The sequence below is a fragment of the Chlamydotis macqueenii genome, chromosome 9, assembly GCF_036417535.1.
Source record: "Chlamydotis macqueenii isolate bChlMac1 chromosome 9, bChlMac1.mat, whole genome shotgun sequence".
NCBI classification, from domain to species: Eukaryota; Metazoa; Chordata; class Aves; order Otidiformes; family Otididae; genus Chlamydotis; species Chlamydotis macqueenii.
The window spans coordinates 13,470,461-13,496,267 of NC_141564.1; the positions used below are offsets into that span (position 1 = coordinate 13,470,461).

A 25,807-nucleotide genomic window follows, 5' to 3' on the forward strand; every position below is an offset into this window, starting at 1 on the left:
ATTAGTGCACATTGTGAATTTTATGTGGGTTTTTTTTTTTTAGTTTATAAATCCCTTTTGTACATAATCGTTTTGTTATTGTTATTTGAAATAAACACAAACCAGAAATTTAAAATCTTATTAAAATATATGCAGTTAAACACTGAATAAAGTGTATATAATCCTCCCACAATTTCAGACTTTATGGACAATATCTATCTTCTAGAGTCTTTAAGTACATTAATTGCATGGATTTTAAGTACCATTAACATTCATCCAATATTGTTATTCCAGAAAGCTTCCAGCTAGGATTAGGACCTTTTGGAAACAAAATTTAATTTGCAGGGAAGATAATCATAACATTTTAATCTATCTCAATGTATTAAAAATGAAAGGAAAAAATCAGCTAATATTGTTTTTAAACACTGGAGACCTGGCCCCCAGCTTACAGAAATGAAAACCAATCCCTCCATTGATGGCAGATTGTAGACAAGGCTATAAGTGAACTGGGGCCCCAGTTGGGGTAATTCACTATGTGCTCCACATTTACTGCTGCATGGGAAGTGTGAGCTAATTCACCTTTTCAGACTCTCACCACCTTGTCTGAGGCCTCTAGGAGAGGAAGCAGATGCTGGGGTGGAAGCAGACGGTGCATTGATTGCTTCTTTTAGGATTAGTATTAAAGCGTGTAATGTATAGCACTTAACCTCCACTCTGACAAAACACCCTCTGCTCCTGCACCTTTCGATCAGCCACTAGCACGCTGCGCAATGACAGAAAAGAAGGATTTTGCCTTAAGCCCACAGAGCATTTATAATCATTTGACTATGTAGGAACAGCATAGATTAATCTTGGTTCTGTTTCTGAATGTGGTAGTTGTTTGTTTTTGAAAGTGCTACAAGGCAACATTAGGTTGCTGGTGCCAGATACCCTATTTATAATTACATCTCAGAGACAATTTCTAAAACAATTTGTTAACATGTAAGAGTTGTTGCTAGTAAGAGGAAAATTTTTGAAGGGCAGTTCTGCATATAGTCACTATGAAATTCATGGTGCTTTCTCCAAAATTTAGTTTGTGAACCCCAGGCTCTAAGTAATTTTTTCCAGTTAATTACTGCTTTCCTCCCTAATTTTCTCAAAAATTTTTGTCACAATATCCCTCAGATTATTTCATAGCATCACAATTAGCTTTAAAACAGCTATCATTTTCCACTCAGAACTTGCTATGTTTTAAAAGTGAACAAACCAAATTTTTCCTACTTTCAGACCTGTTGTAAAGCCTAATTAACATATGTAAAGTTATCTTAGATACACACAATATCTTAGATACAGACAAAGTAAGAGTAGAAAAAGAGTTGTTATCACTGTTCATTAATTTCTTCAGAAGGAACAGGGAGGGGAAGGGGAAGAGGCGCTAACCAATTCATTTCCACTATTCCCTTTTAATAGAAACATTATATAGCATAAAATTTGACATAGAGAATCACAGTTTTGTTGCTAGGAACTGTGACATGTATTCACTGAAACATCCCCTTCAGAGAGGGGACACGCAAGCTGCAAGCACTGCCTGAAAGGAAAATTCCACTGAGAAGCTAGTCTACCACTTACTATTGCTGGAATAACGGCTGATAACACCGATCACACGAGCTAATCACACTGTTAACATCTCTTTCCACATTAGGTTACACGATTTCCATCTGAGCCATTGCTATATCCATCTTAGTTGTTTGTTACAGACACATCCCTGAGGACACAAGCATTTATGTGATCCAAAGCTAAAGGAAACCTTTTCCTTAATATCACTGGACTTTGGGTAAAACCTATGAGCCCCAGACAATGACAAAATATACACCTTGGCTGTCCTGAGCCAGCAGCTACCAAGCCCTCATCCACAAAAGTAAAAATGGAAACCTCATAAAGGTGAAGTTTCAGGACTAGTATCAAAATCATGTAATCTACAGATGCAAAACCAACTTCAACAAGTGTATGCGCAGCAGAACTAGAGCATTTTAATTAACAGAAGTTTTAAACTTTTTTTTTTGTAAAGTAAAAAAAGACAACAGTCTGTGAAGACCTTCAGAAGACAGATTTAATTACATGTGTACGTGAAGGGAAGCAAACAAAGCATTGCTGGTTATATGACACTTATCAATGTGAGAGAATACAAGGAAGATGAACTTGACTGTGTAAATTTTAGTCAGCAAAACAAGCATGTTTAGATTTGTCCAAAATGAAAGGAGGGGACTGACTACAGTAGCGTCTGGCTTATGGCAAGCCTCACATCGTAAATGCTTTGGATAAATAACTGCTGACCAAACCCTGACTTGTTCAGGACTTTCCAGTAATCATTATAGAACAGACTGGCTTACAAACAAAGTTTAACGTATTAACTTTGGTCGGCTTTAGAATCTGTTTGTAGCCTACATAAGGGACCCAGACACACCGAAGACTAGCTAAATACCTACTGCCTTCTCAGGACTCCTGACAAGTTACCAGCCATTTTCCTGACATCTCTGTCTTTCAAATGCACATCAATTTGCTACCTATCCTAGAAAAGTGGCTCCCGCCACTCCTTCCTGGGCTACCTTTTGGAAAGGCAACTGCAATTTATGTCCTTAATCACTAGCTACATTCTAAGTTTCCAGGAAGATAATGGTTCTAATGCAATTACTTCTAAAAAACACCACAGTACTGACCATAACACATTTTATTCAGCACCACATTTCTTACCTGGATAACCATACCCATTGTCCTCCAAGTGTTTGTGCACCATCTGAATGCTTTTCTTGTATTGATTGTATTTAAGGAAAGAGCTTCATCATATTTCTGCAGGTCAGCCCCAAGCCTTAATGACTGTATGCCTTGCTAAGGGAGTGGTTTTCCACATAAGCTATGAGCAGTATCAAATCTTTTTGAAGTCGGATACATGTTTACATTTCTTCCAGCCATGTACATGTTTGTTTTTTTCTTAAATTTATTCTCTCACTCGAGAACTGGCATTTCATATGCTTACTCCTTATGAAGCCTCTTTCTTTTCAGTTGTTTGACCTCTAAGTCATTGCTACTATCTATCACCCAAATTTTGCAGCTGTAGCTCCTCATCCTCCAGCTGGAGTTCAGCCCTTATAAGCCCCTTATGAGTTGGAGAATTTAACCCTGAAGAGGTCCTTCCATTTTTCTGCAGCTGACAACAGTTACTCTCTTTAATGAATCCTAGTTATGAGTGATTTCTACTCCCTCTTATTTTCACTATAGGCCCACACCAAGTTCCTCTGTGGTTTTCCTTTCCATCTATTTTCTCATAAAATGAGGCACATGGATGCACCTTGGTGAGCTTATCACAACTTAGCCCCCTCTCCCATCTTCCCACAAGTATGTCAGCTACTTCCTTGGGGTCCTATCATTTCCCTTCCTTCTTCCACAATATAATATGAACCAATTTTTAAGCATTTAGAACACACTGTTTTAAAAGAAAGTCAACTCATCCAGCCATTCCACGAGCTGGGACTCTTCCCATGGTGTGACAGGGGTCACCATACCTTATGTATGCTCCAGTCCCTGCTAACTAATAACAGAATTCAAGCATTCAGCTCCCCTAGATGAGTTTCAGTAGTCATATTCAAACATCAGAGAAGTCCTACCCATGACTCTTAGTAACTCTTAGCTTTTCTTTGTCTACTTACACAGTCATGGGGTTGTAAGAGTGCATGGTGTTGACTCCCTCTAGGTATCATTTTCCAAACCCTTCCTGTAACCTTTTATGCATTTCAAACATTTTTGTTCTCCAGTTGCCATCTCTGTGTCCTCTCATTGTATTTGAGCGGAACTGGTTTATTCCTTTGGATTTGTAAGCAATTTTTCAGCTTGTGAAAAGTTTCAAACAAAAGCTGCCATGTGAATTGCATTTTGGATGCGATCACTGAGCTATCTCAGTTCTTTGTTCACAATGCATAGCTCTAGCACAATATACCTCTAATCCAAATAGTTGCCAGCAAACTGGTAAGTTGAGGCACAAAAAAAAAAACCAACCCAAAACTACAGGAGTCTCCCACATTCTTCATAAAGCAGCGTATAAAACAGACAAAAACAAACAAAAAAAATCAGTAAGCTCCAGTCAGTAACCACAGGCATCCCAGAGACAACACAGAACAGCATTAAATACATCAGGTAGTGATTCACACCTTTTTTCCATAGAGTCATGCCATAAGAAAAGGGAACATGGAGTATTCATGTTCATATAATCGTTGCATTTAAAGACATGAGAATTACACATTGGTAGAATTTGAATGTCTGAACAGGCAGATATTCTTACTAGAAATGTTTTGTTTTTCTAATGAGTTCTTTTTCCTTTTATATTTTATTCTTGACCAATTTCACCACTTTTAAAAAACATTTTAAATAAAATCCTGTTGCTATTTGTTTCTGCCAATTTTGTTCTACTAAATTCAGTTTTGCCTGCAGCAGCATTTCAATTCTGACTTACAACTTGCACTAGTAAAGCCAATTAAATCTCATGGTATCACTTTCACTTAACCTAAACAGAATTAAGAGCTTCCCTCAAAACAGATTGGTTTCTTCTAAGCCATATTTTAGGTGATACAAGGAACGTAAAAAAAAAAAAACCAACCCAAACAAAAAAAAAACCCAACAAAAAACCCAACCCAAAAATAACAACAAAACTAAAGAAACCAAAACAAAAGATCAGAAAATACTCAATGTCATTCAAATGCATTTGCACACACTGGCTATTTTCACAAAAGTCTCCCAAGAAAGGCTTAAAATGAATCTTGGAGATACTGAGGATAGACTATTATAAGCATTGGTGAGATTTCAACAAAGTGAAGTAGAAAAACGGCCAGGGAGAAAAAAAATATAATAATACTTTCTGATTTGCAGAGCCTCCTAATCAGGACTGTCTGTTTTGTGTCCATGAGTAAAAAGATAGCCTAAACTCTTACTATGACTTCCTATTATCAACAGCCTACTGCACTTAGCTGAAGTTGGTGGGTTTTTTTTCACTATGAGTTTCCCCACTACCAACAAGCTATAGACACATACCACTAAAACAGGAAGAAATACACTAAACAGGACTTCAGTTCTCTTACTTCGCTCACATCATCTCTGTGATCTGTCTGTAGCAGAGAGACCATGTCTCCAAAAATGCACATTACCACTCAGCTGAAACAACCCAAGCCTTTTTTTTTTTTCTTTTCACTTACCCTAATTTAATACATCTGGGGGCAATCCAAAGACAGCTAACACTGGTATTTGGGTATCAATTTTCAACCTGATCAGCCCTATATTAGGTTTTGTGGTTCATCTACTCTCTTTTGTCAGCAATAATACAGAAGGAAATAATGAGCACTTCAAAAATTTGTGTTACAGTCATGGACCTTAATGCTGCTTTAAGATACTGGGGTAGTATAAGAATACAATAAAAGAAAAACAAGAGGCTTTTTTTTTTTATTTGAGAATGCATGGAAGCAGGCAAAATATCTGCTTGTGAATTGATGTTCTTCCTTCTCTTTCATTTCCTGATTATTGTAGGCTTTTCTACAATGCTAATGCGCTTTTGAAAGAGCTTTTAAAAACAAACAAACAAACCCTGTGCTTTTACTTTCTTCTGAGCATACAAACAGGAGAGATCCCAAAACAATGTGCAGAGGCAGACAAATCCTGTAAGACCTCCATCGGTGAAGAAAGGGTCGGAGATTTTAAGGCAGTAAAATCATGAGGAAGAAAAAGCAGATAAACACTGTAACAGAAGAGGAGAGGAAAAGGCAACAAAAGGGATGGAACGCGATCACTGCAAAAAGGTGGAATATCCTTTACAAAAGACAAAGTAGTAATGTGGTGGCAGAAGGCTTCAGATCAAGATGCCTATGGATGGAAGTTTGAGGAAGGCACAGGCAGATCCAGCTTTGCCTGGGAGCAGCCTGCCCAAGAGCAACATTGTCCTAACATTCAGAGGCTGACTTCTATGAGGCTTCAGCTTCTGAAGTAACCTACAACCAGCATGGACCATTCCTGTTTCATCCCTGCTTCAGATGCAGCATAAAGAACACAGGAGCAATGTGGCAAGTTTATTTTCCCAGCTATGAAAATCTCTCCTTGGGTGCTATTGATAGTGCGGTATAGAGAAGCAGACTCAGACCCTAAATTGCAAGACAACTGACATGGTCTGGCCCAAGATTTTCATAGTCTAAAACCCATTATACACATACTATTCAGTGAGGCAACAAATGTTCCTCCTCCTGTCTCTGTGACTTTCTCAAGTTCTGGATTCTTATACGTGTCAAAGTGTGCAGTGAAAATGAGACCTGCCAGATGCATCAGATAGCTCTTGTCCTGACAGCTTCTCCACATGCAATTCTGGAGAGTTCACTACAGCTGTAACTTCTAGGTAAGTAAAAGCCTGTCTTCCTAGTAGCAGGTTCTTCCACTTCACTTCAAATTAGAACTAACTTTTTGCTTGAACAGGCCTACAGAAATAAATAGGAAAACTAGAAAACAAAATATGGTTTTGCAAGAGAAAGAATGGCATGTTTTGGCTCTAAAAAAAATCAGAACAAAGCACACTGCCGATTTCCCATTGCTCAGACACAAGGCAAATTGCCAAGAATATTGCTGATTCTGAGAATCGATAGAGAGTTGTTCTATCACATAGCTACACTTTCCTGTATGGATTCTCTTTTTTTGGCTTAATGTAATTAAACCAGAACAGATACTGTTTCCAGTAAACTTGCCCTAATATTGAAGTAAATATCTTGTGTTTATAACCCTTGATCAAAGCTAAAACCCCAAATACTGCAAAAGAAATAATAGTCCTTGATAAACACGCAGAATTTTGATGCTTATAAATAGTTTATTGAAATATGAACAAAGATATGTAGCTGGCACTTCCAAACAGAGGTCTATAGGTAGAATCAATTCACTAAGATTTGTACGTGCCGATGTTTTAGAGTTACATTCCACAACAGGAAGGTAGTAAGGGTGTTTTACACTAATTGTTCAAAGCACTCTACATTCCTTCAGCGGTACAACACTGTTCCAGCTGGGCTGGGTCAGCACTTCCTTCAGAAAACAGGTATCCCAATCCTTGCAAAATGGTCAGGAAAACATGCTCTGGGCTGAATATAAACTGGGAATGGCAGAAACACATTCTGTTTTCCAGACTCTTAGGAAAATTTACCTTAATGATTAAACTTGTTCACAAATACAGCCTCACTCCCTGATTACCTGTAGGGAGCACATTTAATCCAGAACATTTCTAAAAGGATTTATATGTCTTTGTGCTAGTATTTTGATTTTAGCAAGATTTCAACATGCTGACATCACCCATTAGATGATTTCAACATCTTATGATTGTTGACTGCATAACACAGAGTGATCCTGACCCTTTATGTATGTTTTAGAGGAGAAAATTAAGAACATTGGTCATTATGACCAGAATTGTCCTCCTAAGCCTAGTAGTCCAAGCTCCTGCTATAAAGGGCACTCACATCAAAAACACAGATCTGTACTTTGGAGAAAAAAGTTTTGAATGACAATTGTAACATACAGCATGCTTTTTGACGTATACTTATGTAGTGTACAGAGAATATAGGTAAGTACACAGATATGTTTACATGTCTATATATTTTTATGTTTCTTTCTAGGTACACTGAGAGAGGCTTTAGAAAACTGTCATTCATCCTCTGTAATTCACATCTGCTAAAGAAAAAAAGCATTCTAAATGCTGCCACTCTTTGGTGTTCAAAACTTAACAATATAAATCTATTCAATAAAAACACTTCAAAGAAAAAGAGCCTGATAACCATGCTGTGATCCTCCAGTGGTTCGTTGTTCTTCTCCTCATATTTACATAGTTCACTGTTAATAACCTAAGCTGTTCCATTGCAATAAACCAAACATCACAGTAAACAAGCTAAAGTCATCTAAATTATGAACAAACATGTTCTTACTGTTCATTAAGGTTGCTTAGGAACTAGTTTTACTTTTTTTGAAAAACAGTCAATGTCTGGATAAACAACCCAGCCCCCAAAACATACAGGGAAAACAGCTATCATCTGAAAGGTATGAAACTGGAGTGTCACAGGCGCACCCCAGCCTGGCCAGGCTGGCTGAGAGCACCCAGATAGCGCCTTACAAACAGGGACAACGGTGTGCTCTGGCCAAGATTTAAATGAAGAAACCAGACACCTAAATTGGACTTTTAAATCATATGCAATCATACAGAGATATGTCCCGATTCTTTGGAATATTAACAACCAATATTAGCACAAATAACTAGGTCTTCTAGACATTAACTAACCATGAAAGAAAATGGTTCCAAGAAGGTAGTTAGCCCCACTAATTAGCCTTATCCCCCAAACCTTTGCCCCAGCAGTGCTCCCTCATGTTTTTTATTCAGTGCCACAATGTTTCTCTAAGCCTTCCACCCTCTGTGACACGTAGTGGAAGGGCAGAGAGAAAAAATATAGCAGAAGGATCTTTCCCCCGAGTCAAAGCACCACAACACAGAGCACTTGCAGATCAGAGCAGAGAGCTCCTGCTACGTGGGCAGGTACAGGAGCCGGAGGCTCCTACCACAGCCTGGTCACCCAGCTCCACAACAGAGGGACTTCAAAATGCATACTGAATGTGTAAATCTGTGAATCTCTGGTGGATTTTATGCTTTGGAATTTGGACCAAAACCAAGGTTCTGGGTCCAATGCAAACACTCCAAACTGCTGGAGTGTTTGCAAATAGCAAGCTAATTCAGTTTCTGAAAAAATAAACTTGTCAACAACAGAATGGGAAGTTGGCTTTTTGTATTGCAAAAGGTGATACAGTAAGGATACTTAAGCTATTCATGGGAGTCAGGAAAGTATAAAGGATCTCCAAAAAATATGGTATTGATACAAGATGATTATTCAAAGTTCATATTGTTATGCTACAGTCACATGCTATTTAAACAAATTAAATATTTCGCATGCACTGAAACACTGCTCTGCCAGGACATTATACTTAGTCCCTATATAAGTGTAAATAGTGACATAAGGCAATGAAGCACCAAGCTCTTTGGTTCTGCTGCTCATGGACACCTTTTCAGTAGTATACTGGGTACTTGATTAGATTTTGATTGAAGTGACAGATTTGTGAAGAAGCGTTACTTCTACAGTAGATCAGACACCACTCCATACTTGGAAACTTGCACGGACTTTTAACATCAAGTTGATAAGTATTAGAATTTAGCTGCTTTTTATCTTACTTTATAAAATGTTTGCTCTTATTTATAATAACTTGATTAGAAAGCGCTGACTCTCAGACCATAGTGGTTTGCAGATAGCACTGCTCTGGGGCTGAGACAGTAGGGGGTTTGAATTTTCACTCTGTCATAAGTTTCCCGAGGATCTCCAGCAAGTTGCAGAGTGATTATGTGGCCTAATTTCCCCGTGACGTGACGATAACAGTACTTCTGCCCAGTCCATTTAAGTCCGACAGGAATTGAGCAGGGTTAGGTTGATGACCAATATGTGCTTGGAACAACTGGGTGTTCAGCCACAACTACAATAATTATTATCCTCACTCTTAACTGCTCTGATGAGGAGGGAAAAAATGATGGTTTTGTGTAAAAAAGCAAAAGAAGCAGCTTAACACCTCTGTAATAAAAATACCATCTTTTATTCTCCTGTTGGTTACATTTCTTTTTCAGAAAGAGCAAAACCCCCTTCTAACTACAAAATAGCATTTTATCCAAGCAATCTGCACAGGGAGGAAAATACATCTTTTTGTGCTTCTGTTTAACTCGAATAACATGGTAAATAATGTTAAGAGGGTCTGATAGTTGTAAATTTACCGAATTCCAGAAGTAAAAACTGACTTCTAAGTCTTTCCACAGTTAGGTTGGAGAAGAGAGTTTTTCATATAGTAATTATCACTGATAACACTGCACACTCTCCATTAAATTTTAATCACAATGATTAGGTTCAAGAAGAAGTAGAGGCAAGCTCAAATACCAATTTTTGTTTCTCCTTTTGTTCCCAAGTATAAAAGTGTTTTAATGAATATGTCCTCTATTTAAGTTTACCACAATGAGAAGTCTTGTTTGTTGTTTTGAGAAAAGACATTTTAAAAATTACTAATTACACATTAGTCCAAACCCATTTTTCGGAGATGATTAAGCAATGCAAACAACATCTTGCTTTACTACAACCACAGCCTTTTCCAGAAACTGATAATTTTATGATCAGTTAAAGATTAAATGGTGTAGTTCTTGTGACCTACAAGAGCCTGAAATCATTAACATGCCATCAGAAGATGCTCATCATCCTCTTCTACTGCACAATAAAAGAACCACATATACTGTAGTCACACATTTTACAATGTAGATTTCTCTATTTCAGTATTTAATAAACTCTTTTCAAATTTTAACTCACTTCTACCCTGAACATAATTTTAATACAAAATTTGCTTTGGATGAGATGAATTTACTCAATGGAAGGGTAAACCAAGGGCTACAATGTGTTCCCCCACTAACAGTATTCAATTCAGTTCACACATAGCACCACATATTGAGAATAAATCACACAACTCTCCAAACATACTTCATGACCATCATCACTGCTTCCAGCTCTAAGGAATGTAAACATAATTTATTTCACAGAAATACTTTTTTTGGCTCAAATTCTGCTTTTGTATCACCTGAAACATAAATGATGCAACTAGCATGACATTGTGTGGAGATCAGAGCTGAATCTGGAACAGACATGACAGTCAGTGATGGAAATGGGAGCCAAGCTTCACAGACTTTTGGATCACAATCACGTTCAGTGTTCACTGTCTTGAGCTAAATTTTGTAAAAATATTCTTCTGATTGGCATGATCTGTGTAATATTTTATTTAACAGCATGTGTCTTTTTAAAAAACACATTTAAAATATAACATTTTGCTGCCAGTTCCCAAAAAGAACATGATCACGCAGAACTGGTGAACATCCCCAGGCCAGACTTAAATGGCAAAACCAAGCTAAATGATATATGTGTCTCTGATGAAACACTATTAAAAAGTAAAGCCTGTAAGTCTGAGGGAAAAAAAAGGCTGATTTTCAAAGGAATAGGAACATGTTTGATAAATAAAGGACCCCAAATATCTGCCTCCTCACAAACGGCATACTTTCACTCCAGTCTGACGTTTCTTAGAGGCACTCAAAAGATGTCTCTCCTTGGCTCTCCCTGCCCCAGTCAGGTGAAAAGCAGCATGAGCAGAATAAAAGGTTCCTTATCAAGAGTGCTCTTCATTCATTTAAACAAACACCAGATTTTTTACATGAACAAGAAAAACAATAGACAAAGGTAAAGAAAAGGAAGGATACACAGGAAGGAAACACATAATGCAATTTAAAAAAAAAAAACCTTATTCCTGTCTGCTTTAGTATTAAACTAAATAATAAGGACAGCAAACCAGGGTCTACTTTACATCCAGTTTGGAGACAGATATTTTGCCCACACGGGAAGACAGGTATCTGTCTTTTGGAGCTGCCAGTCCTGCAGCAGCTCCCATGACTGCACAGATAGAGCAGCACATGAGCAGCAAATCCAGCCTCCCTGCATTTTCTCTCCATATCCTGCACACCTAGCCTGTGCCCACACGTGGAGGCGAGAGTGCACTGCACTGATTGCAGCTCCACCAGCTAGGAGGGCAGCCACAGAAACGAGGTAAGAGTGTAGTAAGTTCATTGAATAATACCATATTTCAACATTGCCATCTAGGATTTTTCAAGCTAATGAACTTAATGTCATGAACCCTTAAGAAAGTCTTCAAAACAAGAAGAAATATCTCCCAAATTAGTCTTCTTTCCAGTTATTTCTCAAAGAGCTGACTATGGTTCCCTGACCCTGTGGACTGCAGAGCAGTGTCAGGACAGTTCGGGGGGCCCAGCCCAGTCCCCGGGTGCTGCTTTGTCAGTGCCTGGGCTCATCCAGCTCAGGTCTTGCTTCCCAGCAGTGCAGCACTTCATACTTGCCATTGCTGTGGATATCCTTGCCTCAAAAAGAGGGTGGTCTCTGTCACCAACCTCCCAGGACAGTGAGAAAATGACATGGCTCTGTCACCTCTGTGTCCTGCAGATCCTCTCACTCCCCTGGGAGCCCTGATGATGTCTACAGGAGGACATGAAGTTTGCACTTCATGTCCCCTCTGTCTTAGAAAGCAGAAAGAGTTCTAGGAGAAGGGCTGGGGTTCTGCACTAAACTAGTGAACTGACAGTTTCATCAAGCATGGATTTACTCTAGGAATAAAGAAGAGTCTAAGTCTCCATCCCTCCTCTGCCCACAGAACCATCAAACACTACTTCCCCATTAGTAACAGCAGCTGCCCAGGCAGGGCTTGGATGTGTTGCACTCGCTATACACCCGCAGGTCTGCTACAGTCTCGCTGCAATCCAGACCCAGCAGGCAGCCAGCCTGCTCTTGCTGGCCACCTGCACAGCAACCCTGGCACTCCAAGGCTATTCCATGTGTTGCATCTGCCACTGAATTCAACAGCTCAAACCCACAAAGCAGTTGCTGCTGCTATTAAACTCACCATCTAGCAAACTAGCAACCTAGATGTAAAAATAAGTACACAACTGCCCTATTTTATAAACTTTTAAAAGTCAAGATGTTGTGTCTCATTCAGTTCAGCTTCCTAAAATCACAATAGAGGACAATCAAAAAAATCTACTACTTATCTGTCAAAATAAATCCAGTTGAGAAAATGCTGAGATTTGAAACACTGGCTTCTTTGGAGTCTTCATATTTTTCAGCCCCCTCTTTTGCTGTATCCTAAGATAATTATAAGGGATACAATTAAAGCACACAAGCTGAGGAAGACTAGAAGTTAAAGCATATAGCTTCCTGGAAAGAGATTAACTATCTTAATTATGCAAGGACCTCATCAGAAAAAAAAAAAATGTAAATTTCCATAACTCTGGAGAGATATTAGCACCACTGCTGCTCAGAAGTCTGCAAATGACCTCCCTCACTTGTGCCAAAAGACATTTCTCCCGCTCTCTCACATACCCAAATACATATTATTCTTAGCAGAATATTCTAGCCTTAGCAAAACCTCATGGTCTCCAACAGTCTCACATAGAGACTGGATGACAGCAGTGATATACATTCCTATTCCTACAAGACAAGCTAATAACATTATTCCTTCAGCTGAACAAGTTTGGGATCAAGAGGAGGACACAGAGAATTACTATGTTTACTTTTTCTTCAAAATTTTCTTTTCTTAACATTTTCCAGTAACGTTCAGTTGCAGTAGACCTGAAGGAAGGGAATATACAGTGAAAATGTAGGTCATTGACAAAAGAGAATTAAAAAGTCTGAATAATAGATGCATTGACTTGGGATTGATTCCTGGTCCCTTTTCTCAGAACGGGTTTATATTCGTAAACAGGATGTGACTGAAAGACTCATTATGGCAGAAGGAGAGTCTTTTGACAAGAAATGTTCCTAAAAAAGCATTTGTAAGTTTTCTTGTCTTCAGGCAAATCATCAGCATACTCACATCAGCTTGCTACCAGGACATTTACAGGTTTCCAGTATGAGCAAAGACCTACCTCTGAATCACTCATTTTCTCATAAGCAAATGCACAGCTATATTCTACATGCAAAAATTCCAATCTATTTCCTGAAAGAAACAACAGTGGGAAAATGCATCAGAAATGCAAACAAAAGAATAGAAGCAGCATGCCACAAATCTCACAATCTGTGGTGCTCTCCTCAAGCCTGGCTCTTGAAGCCCAGAGGCATGGGGATCTATCAGCTTTCAACAAAGAAGATAATTTTCTACGACTCATTCTTGCAGAAAAAAAAAAATTGAAAATGTGAAAAAAAGCACAAACAAAAGTTTCAGATGTGAAACATTCCAAACATATTACTAAAAATCACAGGGTTTTAAAGGCAATGTGATTTTGAGGTCCCAATGAAGATTTGTTTTAAACAATTTATTCTCAATACAGTCCTAGTGATTTTAATAAACATTGCTATTAGAAGAGCTATCTATTTGACTTAATAGCAACCAAATTGCCCAGTCCAGTCACCTTCTTAATGACAGCTGTTTGTTCTAACACAAGCGGTAGAATGAAACCTGCTCCCTGAAGCCTTTTCTGTATTACAGACACCTCAATCAGTTCTGGTGGAAAGAAGCCTCTTTATTTACAGCAGTTCAATGAAAACAGAATTCTAGTCATCAAGTCTATTATTCACTGGATGTTCCTGTAAATCACATTTCTATGGTGAGTGCATGTTTGAGTGCTCATCGTGTTACAATTCTGTTACTGGTATTCCAGACACAAAACTGCTGGTAATGAGGAGATTTTCACAAAATTACATGAAATTACATCTTCTCTCTTGTGCACATCTACCAGAGATGGACTGAACTCAACAGAGAGATGCAGACCCAAATTCAATTTTACAAGCATTAAAAAAAAAAAAATTCCAATTTAAAAATAAGTTTATTTTTTCATTTTACTCTGGTTAAAAGTTCCGTTATTATTTACTTTCCCCATCCCTTTCCTGAAGAGAAGAGATGGTGGAAGGCCATAAAGGGAACAACTGATCCCAGGCAATGACTCACACATCCAGAGGCATTTTGGGACAAAGTAGCCAGTATCTGATGCTGGCATTGGGATTTGGCTTCAGTTCCTTCGGCTCAGCTCTAGGAGAGCTGGAAGACCACTAGAGGACCAACCCCTGCAAACATCACCTTATGGAGTTCTCCTCCCCATCCGCTCCATCCAGCAGGTTTTACCACTGAACAGACCGAGGCAGAACTCCGCAGTATCTGCCGAATACATTGATACTCAGTAGAGTTTTGTAATCAGTCACACATGTACAAGAAATTGTTTAGATAGAATAAACGTGTCCCCTATGTCAAGAGTCCTGTGTAATACAACCAGTACCATGGAAATGAAAGACCAAACTACAGTAGTCAGCTTCAGGGACTGTAGAGGCCTGAACAGTACTTACTGGCAAGCGGCTTCCAGTCCCTATCACGATAAATCTGTGAACACACATATAGTTGATCATTAGGAGATATCTCAGCATGATCTCTTCAGAGAGGAAGCCAATTACAAACCCCCCAAGTGGCAGGAGCGTTGGAGCACGCTGCCAATATAGGCCGCTTCGATCCTGACTGCTATTCTGATGAAAATGCAGGTGATTTTTCCTGACATGGCATAAGTAAGATCAGGATAAAAGATTGTGTCACAGGTAAATTAGTGTCAACATGTAAGGCACTTGTGGTCCATCAGACACAGCCTGGAACAATTAAGTTTGTGCAATGTGCCTCAGTTCTGTATTTCTAGCTGAACCTCTGATTTAGCTAACAGATTTTCAAAAACAAATTATAGCCAGACAAGACCTGATTATATATCTGCAGATGATGAAAAGTAATTATTATTCCAGTTAAAGTTGTTATTACTGCAGAATCCAAATGTTTCCTCTTGATTTGTTTTCTCCTATCACTAAGATTGCTGTAGATCCTAATTAGTCTTAGCCACAATAAAGTTACATTGAAAGATATCACCATCCTAGGTCACCATGACTTCCTTAAGAGGGCCTTCAAAAACACACTAGGTGTTTAAAAAGATTAGAAAGCAATTTGCAATTGTGCAGTTCCCACTGGAAGCATTAGCTCTTTCCATGGTCAGACGACCGTAAAATAAAACTTCTGAAATCCTATTATCGATGAGCATGAGTCTCAGAAATCCTGCCTGGAAAGTTGCTCCTTGTCCTGTTTACCAGATCTGGATTAAGAGAGAAACAAACAAACAAAAAATCCTTCATATACCTAGTCCTTTTTTTTTTACATCAGCCAGTAACAACACAAAGAGTGTACCTCCTAGGACAGGTGTTCCAAGGGGGCTTACCATACCCGTTTCCTTCTCCCCTCTACTCCCAGAGAATAAAGTTGGACAGATTTATCACGGCTGTGTTACATATACCACAACTTCACTCGTGATGATCTCAACATTTCAGCCGTGCTCACAAGCGGCTTGGGGGATTCCTAGAGAAACTGGAAACGTTTGTACGCCACTTGCCACCCCTGCTTCAGAAAGCTGAGGGCAAAAGCAAGGAGCGGGCGCCCCAGACCCGACCCCCGCCCTACCCGTGCAGCCTGCGCGGCGCTGGCAGTCACCCCTTCTCCCAAATCACCCCGAGCCCGTCAGCGTGGGCTCCGCGCTGCGACGCGCAGCGCCAGGAGACCCTCTCCTGCCCGTCCCCCCGCCGCAGGCAGCCTCCCGCTGCCGGCGGAGCCGTGCGGACCAGCCGCCTCGGCACGGGCAGCGCGGGGGCGGCTGCGAGCGGGCCAGCGGACGCGGAGCGGGGAACGTAGGAAAAGGGGGAGGAAGGAGGAAGGAGATGGGTCAGAGGGGTCCGTCCCGGGAGATGGGTGGGGAGAGAACGGGTGAGCTGGGCTGTGCTGCAACGCCCCCCACTATAAGTGCAGGGGCCACACAGCGGAGCGGGAGGAGCGGTGCGGCCGGGAAGGGAAAGCACGCAGAGTCCGGCCGAGCCGAGCCCAGTGCAGTCCAGTCCAGTCGAGTCCAGTCCGAGCCTGGTGCAGTGCGAGGGCCGTCGGGGCTGAGCCGCCCGCCCCGGCTGGGCTGCGGCAGCCACTCCGCGAAGCCAGGTAAGGCGCGTCCCGCCGGCCGCCCCGGCTTCCGCGGGCGCGGGGCCGCCCCTGCGCGCCAGCCGCCGGCTCTGCCCCCGGAGCCCCGCCGCCGTCGCGCCGCTTCTCACCTGCCCCACGGGAACACGCTGCGCGGCCCCGGGGGAGGGAAGGCGTCGCTGGTTTGCCATACGGGCTCCTGCTGAATTCCTGCTTTGACAGTACGAGGTTGGCAGAGCAAGGCTCCGTTCAGACACGTAAGCCCAGCGCCCTGACTCGCCCTTCGAGGCCCGCTCGCTAAGCCCACACCACATGTTTATTTTGGAGACAGCTGAATGTCCCACGGACTCACAGCCATACCCGGCGTGTCAGCTCTCGTGCCTTGTCACCCGTCGAAAGATAAAGCGAAGGCGCTGCTTGACAGGAGCAGTGACACCTTCTCGCCGTCGAGGCTCTTCCCAGCCGCCTGCCAGAGGCAGCCCCCCTGTTGCTAGCCCAGATCAGATGAGCGCTTGAAATTTTTATTACTGTGCTAAACCCAATGGTATTATATATACTATATATACACTAATCAAAAAAAAAACCCGAAAAGCAATGCTGATGATTTTTTAGACTTCGTATGAGCAACTTACACCAGTTAGTAACCAGTATCGGTCTCATCAAAATTCTGTAGCATACACACCACGTAGCCAGACATCTCTTCCACAGAAAAAAAAAAATTGGAGCGATCGACAACCAAAGACTAAATTTGAGTTAGTAGAAGTTAAAAACGCTTGTTTGCTTGCTGTCTTTTTTAAATTTTTTTTCTCCCCCTCTCAATCAGCCTGCTCTTAAACTTAGCTTGGACTCTCAAAAATGAAACTGGGCTAGAGTTCTTCAACATATTCAGGTGAAATCCTGTAACACAGTTACTGTCCTCCCACTCTCCATACACTGAAACACTTAAAATGCTGGCACTTATTTACAGGCATATAAGCCCTGTACTCTTCCAAGCAAATCAGCTCACCTATCAGGAGCTGGATAAGTGAATCAGATCACAGTATGGACAAGCAGTAAATTTACAGGATTCAGTTATGCTCATTCCTGTATTTCTGCAAACCCACCGGAATTAATGAGATGTATGGCAATAAGCGACAGCAGGATTCTGTCCAGAGCAGGCTATGGTTCACTGTAAATTTCCATCACTTCCATAAGTAGCAGGACTTGTTTTGATTGTGTTGTGTTGCATAGCATGGGACAGGCTAGTAACTAGCCTCAGTAAAATCACAAGCCCCCAAAAGGGATGAGGCTAAAGAGACATTTGGGTTTTTTTGGTTTCTTTTTTTTTTTTTTTTTTCATTTGTGGGGCTGTGGGTGTGTGTCTTTTCTTTTCACTTGCGTGAATCCACACTGCTAACGTTGTTAGACTTTTGCCTAACTGAGTATGGCCTGAAGCAGGTAATTACCATGGTGATGTAAAAAGGCTCTTTTAGCTCTGTTTTACTGTCAGATTAATATTTCACACTCCTGACTGTGGCAGTCTGTTTTTCTTCTTGCCACCATAATCTTGTAAGTTACAGCATCTTTCAAAAATATGATGAAGTGCCTGCAAATTAAGCTTTTGCTCATGTATTAAGAATTTTAACTATATGCCTTTCCAGCAGGAACATGACATTTCTGTACACCTTCCCTCTCTACAACTCAAACTACATAGCAGAGAAAAATCAGTTACAACTATAAAGTGCTTCTTGGTTTATATTGTTGAACTGCGAAAGCAAAGTGGTCCTATATGATTAAGAGAGAGAAGTCACCTTTATAGTTAAATTTGAATATAGTTGGTTTCATTCTCCCCTTACTTCTGTCCATGCAGTAAATGGAAACAGAATTAATTCTTACGCTGGAGGAGAGCAGAAGCGGGCCCGTTTCCGATGCTGTGAGGTGTCCTGCCTTCCTGCCTGGAAACAGTGCCTTGCTTGGGTTGCACAGCATGTGCAAACTGCAGCTACAAGTTACTAGTTTAAAAGGCAGTAAATACCAGCCTCGTATACCACTATCCAGCACTGCAGAAGTGAGGAGTGCTGCCTTTCAGTTTAAAATATCACAGCTCTACAACCTGCTTTTTACAGTCCACCTAGAACAAGAATATGAATGATTTGTATTTGTGTTACCCACTGAATGAATAGTGTCTTTAATTGTATTAGTTATCTGAAAATGTATCTTTTTTTTTTTTTTTTTTGCTATTTGTAGTACTATAAAAACAGAAGCAGATGCAGAATGTAAACATGGTGTTTATTTACATGTTTATTTACACTTTCTGGAATAATTCTGTTGAAACGTATGGACGTGTTTGCAGACATGGAAATATGTGTCAGTTAATTCCCATTAAAAAATTTATTTCGAATAACGAGCACTCATTGCATCTTCCTACACTCCTAAGTCTGTGGCACTGTGGTAGTTTTATCCTCTGTGTTTGTTAAAGGAACACATTTATGTAGTCCTTTTCTCTGGCACTGCCTATGGCTCCTTAATACAGCTCCAGTAATTAATATGGTAACTTGAAGTTACATAAGCTACAAACTGTTGTTACACTGTATTAGTTAAACTCTTGTTTATGCAAAAGTATAATATTAGTTGAAAATGTTTTAAGCACTCACAAATTACTCTCATTTGCTCACTACCACTCCTTTTTCTCTGGACCTTCTTGAGGTCCAGAAGCTACTAGTGTCAGCAGGAGTATTCATAATGTCTCCTGTGGCTATTACTGCCCACGTTTTAGAGCATCTAATCACACTGTGAGAAGCATTCAGTTGTTTCTGAGTGGTTGGCATGTATCTCTGTTCACACTTCAAGTCTTCTTTTTTGCCTTAGTGAGTTCATAAAAGATTACGTTCTCTTGAGTTGGATAGAGAACATGGATATATATGCATTATTTTGATCAAATACTACATTTTGCATTACATGGTTAATCTTATGGTTATTTTAGCTGAATTTAATGGTTATCTTCCAGGAGATACCTCAATAAAAGGAGAAATAGACTAAAATTCAGTTTGGATATGTTATACCTAAAGCTGAGTTAGGGAAACAGGTTATCAAGATTCATCAGCATATAAATAGATCCACTTGGGCAGTGTATTAGATATGCCAAAGAAAGTGGCCAAATGGCTAAGTCAAAAGAAGGAGGGTGGGCAGCAAAGCAAAATAAGCCCCTAACCTATTTGTGACAGGAAACCTGCCAACCCAGCAACATATATCCTCTGGCACCCGAAGTACTAACACGAAGAGAGGTCTGAAAGTTTAAACAAAACCACCACAGTTGTTTCCTTAGCTATTATGAAGAGGACTTGGGCAGTTAAGTGAAATGGCACAGGTGGAGTGAAAGAGACTATTTATTTGCTCAGGAACAGGATAAGACCTGTCCCAACAAATGACAGAGGAAAAAAAAGGAGGTGAAATGAAAGCCAGCCTCACAATTAATCTAGACTGCAATGCTAGTTCAAGAGTAGTTACACATCAGACCTTTTGCAAATTCTTAGATCCATTAATTTTAAACCATCATATATTTCCAGAAAGAGAAGTATAAGCTCAATCTTTTCAGAGTTACAAGCCTGAGAGTTTACAGCTATAAGGTCTGGGTCAGGGTACGGGATGGCAACTACAGGCCCCCAGCCATCTACTTGTATTGTAGGCTCTCTTGCATGTATAGGTAAATCTGTAGCCTTTGGATAATCCTGTTTCAGTTTTCAAACCTTACCTAGCTTACTGCTGATACTTGTGCCTCATGCTCTCAGTTGTGCAACAATTCCATCAGAAGTACAGCAACATGGATGTTGTGTTCTTCCATGTGTTCCTCTCAAATATTAATTAACATTCTTCAGTATTCTTGGATAAAAGTTCTGATTTTTGAACAGTTGAACAAAATTACTCTGGTAATTTTAAGAAGTTAGCCTCTACATCGTTAGGATCAGATTTGAGAACCTAAGCAAGATAAAACTGCAGACCATCACAGAGAAATGTTTACAAGTCTCATGGAATTCTGAAGACAAAATGGAAAATGTGAATCACTTAGGAAGAGAGAGAAAAGTAGAGGGAAGACTAACTTTTTTCCCCCACTATTGTATGGTTAGTTTCCATTATGCTAACAGGAATAAACAGGTTGCTATTGCTGAGAATTGAACCCCAGCTACTTATGAAGACATGATGCATACAGCTTCCACTCTAGGAGTGTGATGTTGTTTTACAGGTGACTAAGAAAGCGGTTCTGGAATTAAAATTTTATTCACAGTTAAAATTTTGGCATATATACACAAGGTGAGTTTAACTACATTGGAGAGTTTTGAGTAGGCAGCAACATAATTTACTCTTAGAGATTAAAGGTGTATAGACCTCATGTATGAGGCCCAAATGCTGCAGCTTGAAAATCAGAAAGGCTCCAGCAGAGCTGTTTTCTTATATACAGCTGCTATTGCACAGAAAGCTACTAATCATGGTATTTTATGTCTCTTCCTTCTGGTCCTAAAAACCCTGCAGTGAAAAACAAGCCAGTAGGCTTTTGCTAACCACAATATTTATTTTAGTTCTATTTCCATCAACAAATTGGTCCCTTAAGATAACTTTCACCAATACAGTCATTGTACTCAGAGCACTCATACCATGTTCTGTACTTCTAAAATCTTCTAAAATGTATCCTATGCCAAAAAAAAAAAAAATTGACAGATGTACTCCAGAAGAATCTGTGTAATTTTTTTTAACATTTTAGGGAATTTAACAAATCTGACAAACAAGGGCAGTTATGATACTTGTGCTTGATTTTTTTTTTACCTCAGCTGTAACAAACAAGTGAAATTATCTTGACTGTAAGTCCTAACAGCTGTGATTGTTTGAGACAAAGTACATATGAAATAGAATGACTGGTCTAATCATTTATGGCCTTATCTTCAGATAAATTATGGATTATACTAAAATTACTTTGAGCTTTCAAGTGAATTGTGACTAAGGCTAGGAAAATACCATGCTACAAATAGCATGCTGTTAGTATTCTCTGTTGCACCATCATCTGAAAGAGCCACAGATTTTGGGCTGTCAGGTGCCATTTACAATTTTCATTCCATTTGGTTTTTGTCTGATAGCAAAACTGTCCAGGTATCCGCTCTATAACAACACTAGCTAGAATGCTTGGTTACTATTTGTAGTGTTTATCTCCTTTTATTGTAGTTGAGTAGCATTTCTCTTATAGGCACAGAAAATGGGTAATAACTGAAGATGACCTCACAGCAGGAAAGTGAAATCAGACTGGCAATGCATCAGCAAGTGGCATGATTGAAGACAAGACAAGACAAAAAGCAGGCTACAGCAAAAGGTAACAGCTCAAGAAACTGGTACTGAATTTGGGCAAGGTCAATATTTAGACAGTATTTCACTGTTTGAGCTGAAAGCTATAATTAGAGTTACGGCCAGAACAAAGAATGATTTAACCAAACGCCTAATTTCAGCTAATTCTACTATTCCTTTCTTTACTTCTAGGTCATACAAGTTTGACAGTATCTGATAGATCAGAGGCTAGTGGAATCTAATAATCAGTCAATGAAGTATAGGAACAGAAATAGAAAATAAAACAGCATTCCTGAGTTCCCTCAGTTTTCTGAAAACTGAGAGAGATACACTGAATGAGAATACTGCCTCAGCATTTCTAGCTCAGAGGGACCCATGCAAATAGTAAGACATTCCAGAAAACCACTGGACAGCTGTACTTTATGTTGGGGGGCTTACGCAAGGGAGAAAAATGCACTAGTTGACTTTCCTGAAAAATGTTCTGTTGGCAGTTGTTCTCTGTTTAACTCTGCTTTAGCATCATGGCCAGACCCTCTGCTTGGAGCAGGCAGCACGTAGTGTATGAAGATGCAGCCTGAACTTGTTTATTGAGGAACGATGCATGCCTCTCCCCATCAGAGTTTATAGGCTGTATGCCACCTTTAATCTTTTCTCCTTTCTCCCCTGGTTCTTGTTACCCAAGCCTACAAGTTTCTACAAGTTTCCTTCCCCTCCTTCCTGCTACAAGCTACACTGAGCCCAAGAGTTAGTCTGCTACCACTCAATTTCTGGCAATTGCTCAGGATTTCCTTGCTCCTCAGGTTCTTTACTTAACGTACAACAATCAGAATTGGAAAGCATCAGCCAGGAATCAATGTCTGTTTTCAAAGTGGGACTCTAGCTCTGCTGTTACGTGTCTGTCTTTATTGTTTTCCTCTTGGCTTTATTAGCAGCTTACCATGATAAGACAATTATAGTTTTTCATTCTCTCAAATCAAGCTTTATTTCAAGTGAAAGATATTTATTTACCCCTGTGCTTCCTAAAAAGCACTTCAAAGGAAAAGGGTTAAAAATATTTTGCCTTTAAATACATTTTATGATGCTGTTCCCTGTTCTTAAACATACTGTCAAAAAAAGTAATGTCAGTACAGGACAGACACACATCCAAGCATTTGCTCAGCTCAACTGGCAATTTTCCTAGCGCTGAAGTAAGGCTGATGTGGCATCTTTCATACCACTACCCTTTCCAGGTATCTGTGCAGTTACGTTTGCTATGCAGTTACGTTTGCTTGAGAACCAAGAGTGCACTTTGTTGAGGATGCACTGATTCATAGCATCGTAGCTTAGCTCCTGCTCTGGTTGTAACAGCTTTCTTTTTCTTTGTTTTGCTACCTCTGTTGCTGGTCCTCAGTACCCACAAGGAACATCTGAGAGGCAGGGCAGTAAAGAGAGTTCACTAATGAATTTTATTTTCAAAATAGAGCAATAAATTTTACTTTGAAAAACAGGAAACAAGCTGTACAAATTTGGCAGAAGATCTATTTTGGTATCATTCTATTAAGTGTGCTCCCTTCCAGACAAAGCCCTAAGGATCACAGTATCTTGATTTTTTCATGGGTGATAATACCTTTCACATTGACATAGGTTACTGTGTCTGTATTTGACCTTCCATGCTCTTTGATTAACTCCTTAGCACCTCACTAGTCCAACTGACTTGTACAGAAAGCATAGACACATTGCTTGTCTTTATATTTGGCTACTCAGATTTTCTTTTAGACCATGTAATGATCTGTCCATAATAGAAGTTTTGTGCAAGTGAAAGAACAATTGGGCCTCTATGTTTTCCATGTTATACTTACTAACAGCTACAATGATACTAACTTCTCTTGAGCTTAGCTGCATTACCATTTAAAAAGATTTTTTTTTTTTGGTCTGAATAAACTCTTGTACTTTACCAGTTACTCATACTGGTTTTTTTTTTTCTTTTCTGCCTTTGGTTCCGTTTTTCTGACCCTAATGAGGTATTCATTAAGAAGCCTCCATGCTGATCCTTTGCTTTTAATCTTTTAACTTTTCCCTCTAGGCTGTTCCTAACATTCTCATTTAAGGAAGAAAAGTCTTTTCTGAGGCGTATTGCCGTTGTGTGATATTTTCCCACTGTAAGGATATCTAAATTAATTATATAAAAGAAAAAGTAATCAAGTGTCTCAATCAGACACAACGAACCAAATCCTGTTATGTATTGCTGAATTATGACACATGGAAGACAAAGCTTCCTCTGAACAAAGGTTTTGAAATCTAACATCCATTTCCTTGCACAGAAATCCACAAAACATTTGCTTCTGGTTCTCCAGTAAGATAAACACTGTATTTCAGCATGAAGTCAAAAGAAAGTAAGTTTTCAAGGTGAGGTTTGTTTTCCCCAGACCTGTAATGCTTTGACTAGTGGGAAAGTTATGTGGAAATCACTAGCCATGTATTGTCAATCTAGTGATAAAACCTCCACATTAGTTGGTTTAGTAAACATGCCAGACACAGATACCACTGTATGTATGAAGTATGTCTCTGTTCACATAGACACAGACATGCTACATCTCCATGTATGCCTGCTTTTCAGTTGCTGTTTTCATTACTCAAAGCAAAAGCTTCTGTCACTTTAACAACTTTGGTGATAGGTAAGAAACAGGGATGTGAATTGTTAGAGGTTTTTAGAGAAGGAAGGTCCGTTCAGATAATAGTGTGCAACATGAACTACTCTCAGCCAACTTGTCTGATTTCCATTCAGTTAGAAAGTGGAACATCTTTTTGACAGAGCTCTCAATTTCTGGAGTAGAAGCAGAGAATTTCAAGTGTTTCTTTTCTCTCACTTTTTGACAGATTAGCTATGTTGCAAATGAAAATAACTGTATTGTTCTGCACAATGCATTTCTAAAGCTTGTTATTAATTAATTTACCCTTGCTTTCTATGTTTGCAGAGGGGAAAAAAAAAATAAAAATAAAAAGCACATCCTGCAGAAGGGACTGTGTACTAAGCCTGTAGAACTCTTGGGCGCATCATGGCTCCATCCTGGTGATTTAGCTTAATGGCAGGAAAATGTCCTTTTGAGGATTAATATATAGGTAAGGTCTTACACACATCAGATAGATTCCACACGTGTCGAAGTGTTACTGATTTGCTGCACAACTTGGAGCAAATTTATGTCTGTAAGCTCTCTTGTAGCAACTTTCTTGTTTTACAAGAAACTACAGGAAGGCAGTTCCTTGTACCAGAAAAGTAGAAGTAATATTATCTTGCGTAGTTCATTGTTTATCATGATACTGTCTCACTTTTAACTAAAGAAATTTGTTCAGGAGCTTAAGTACCATACATAGTGTTACCTTTTGCCTCTGCATCTTCTAGCTTAGCAGAAGAGTGACATGAGTGTGGGAGAGTAGGCAAGTGACACTGTGGTCTCTGACTAAACTAAACTACTCTGAAAAAGCAAGGAAGCCTCTATTTGGACTAGCCTGAAATTCCACAAAGAAGTCCTATCACCTCCCATCTTGTCTGCAAAGGTATTAGCTGTCTCCTCTACCCTTCCTCCTGAAAACATCTTTGCCTAGAGGAAGCAAGAGAAACCTAATTAAAACATCACTTTCAATAGTTCTTACTAGTAACACCACTGACTGAGTTGCATCTTTCACAGTAAAGCTGTAAACCAAAAACAGGCCAAAGAACTTGCACCTAGATTCAGAAAAATCCTTTTCTCCCAGAAGTAGGTGATTTGCTTCATGAGGAAACAGTTGCAGCTTTGACCTTTCCATTCCATTTTCTATTGTGATCTCTTTACCAGTGGCAGCGAAGATTCTGACAGTGATTGCATATTGCTGTGGGCATGGCACTCATGCATTAACCATT

The 25,807-nt window shown here is 39.7% G+C and overlaps 1 protein-coding gene across 2 annotated transcripts in view; it reads left to right on the plus strand.

The window, feature by feature from the left end:
• Positions 1–16,496: 16,496 nt before the first annotated feature.
• AGTR1 (angiotensin II receptor type 1) overlaps positions 16,497–25,807 on the plus strand; it is a 29,540-nt gene continuing 20,229 nt past the window's right edge. Inside the window, exons 1-2 of one of the 2 annotated variants that reach the window (XM_086755054.1) lie at positions 16,497–16,644; positions 21,836–21,958. The gene's annotated coding sequence lies outside the window, so the exon portion shown is untranslated. The remainder of the gene's footprint in view (positions 16,645–21,835; positions 21,959–25,807) is intronic. The other variant, XM_086755055.1, reaches the window with a different exon arrangement.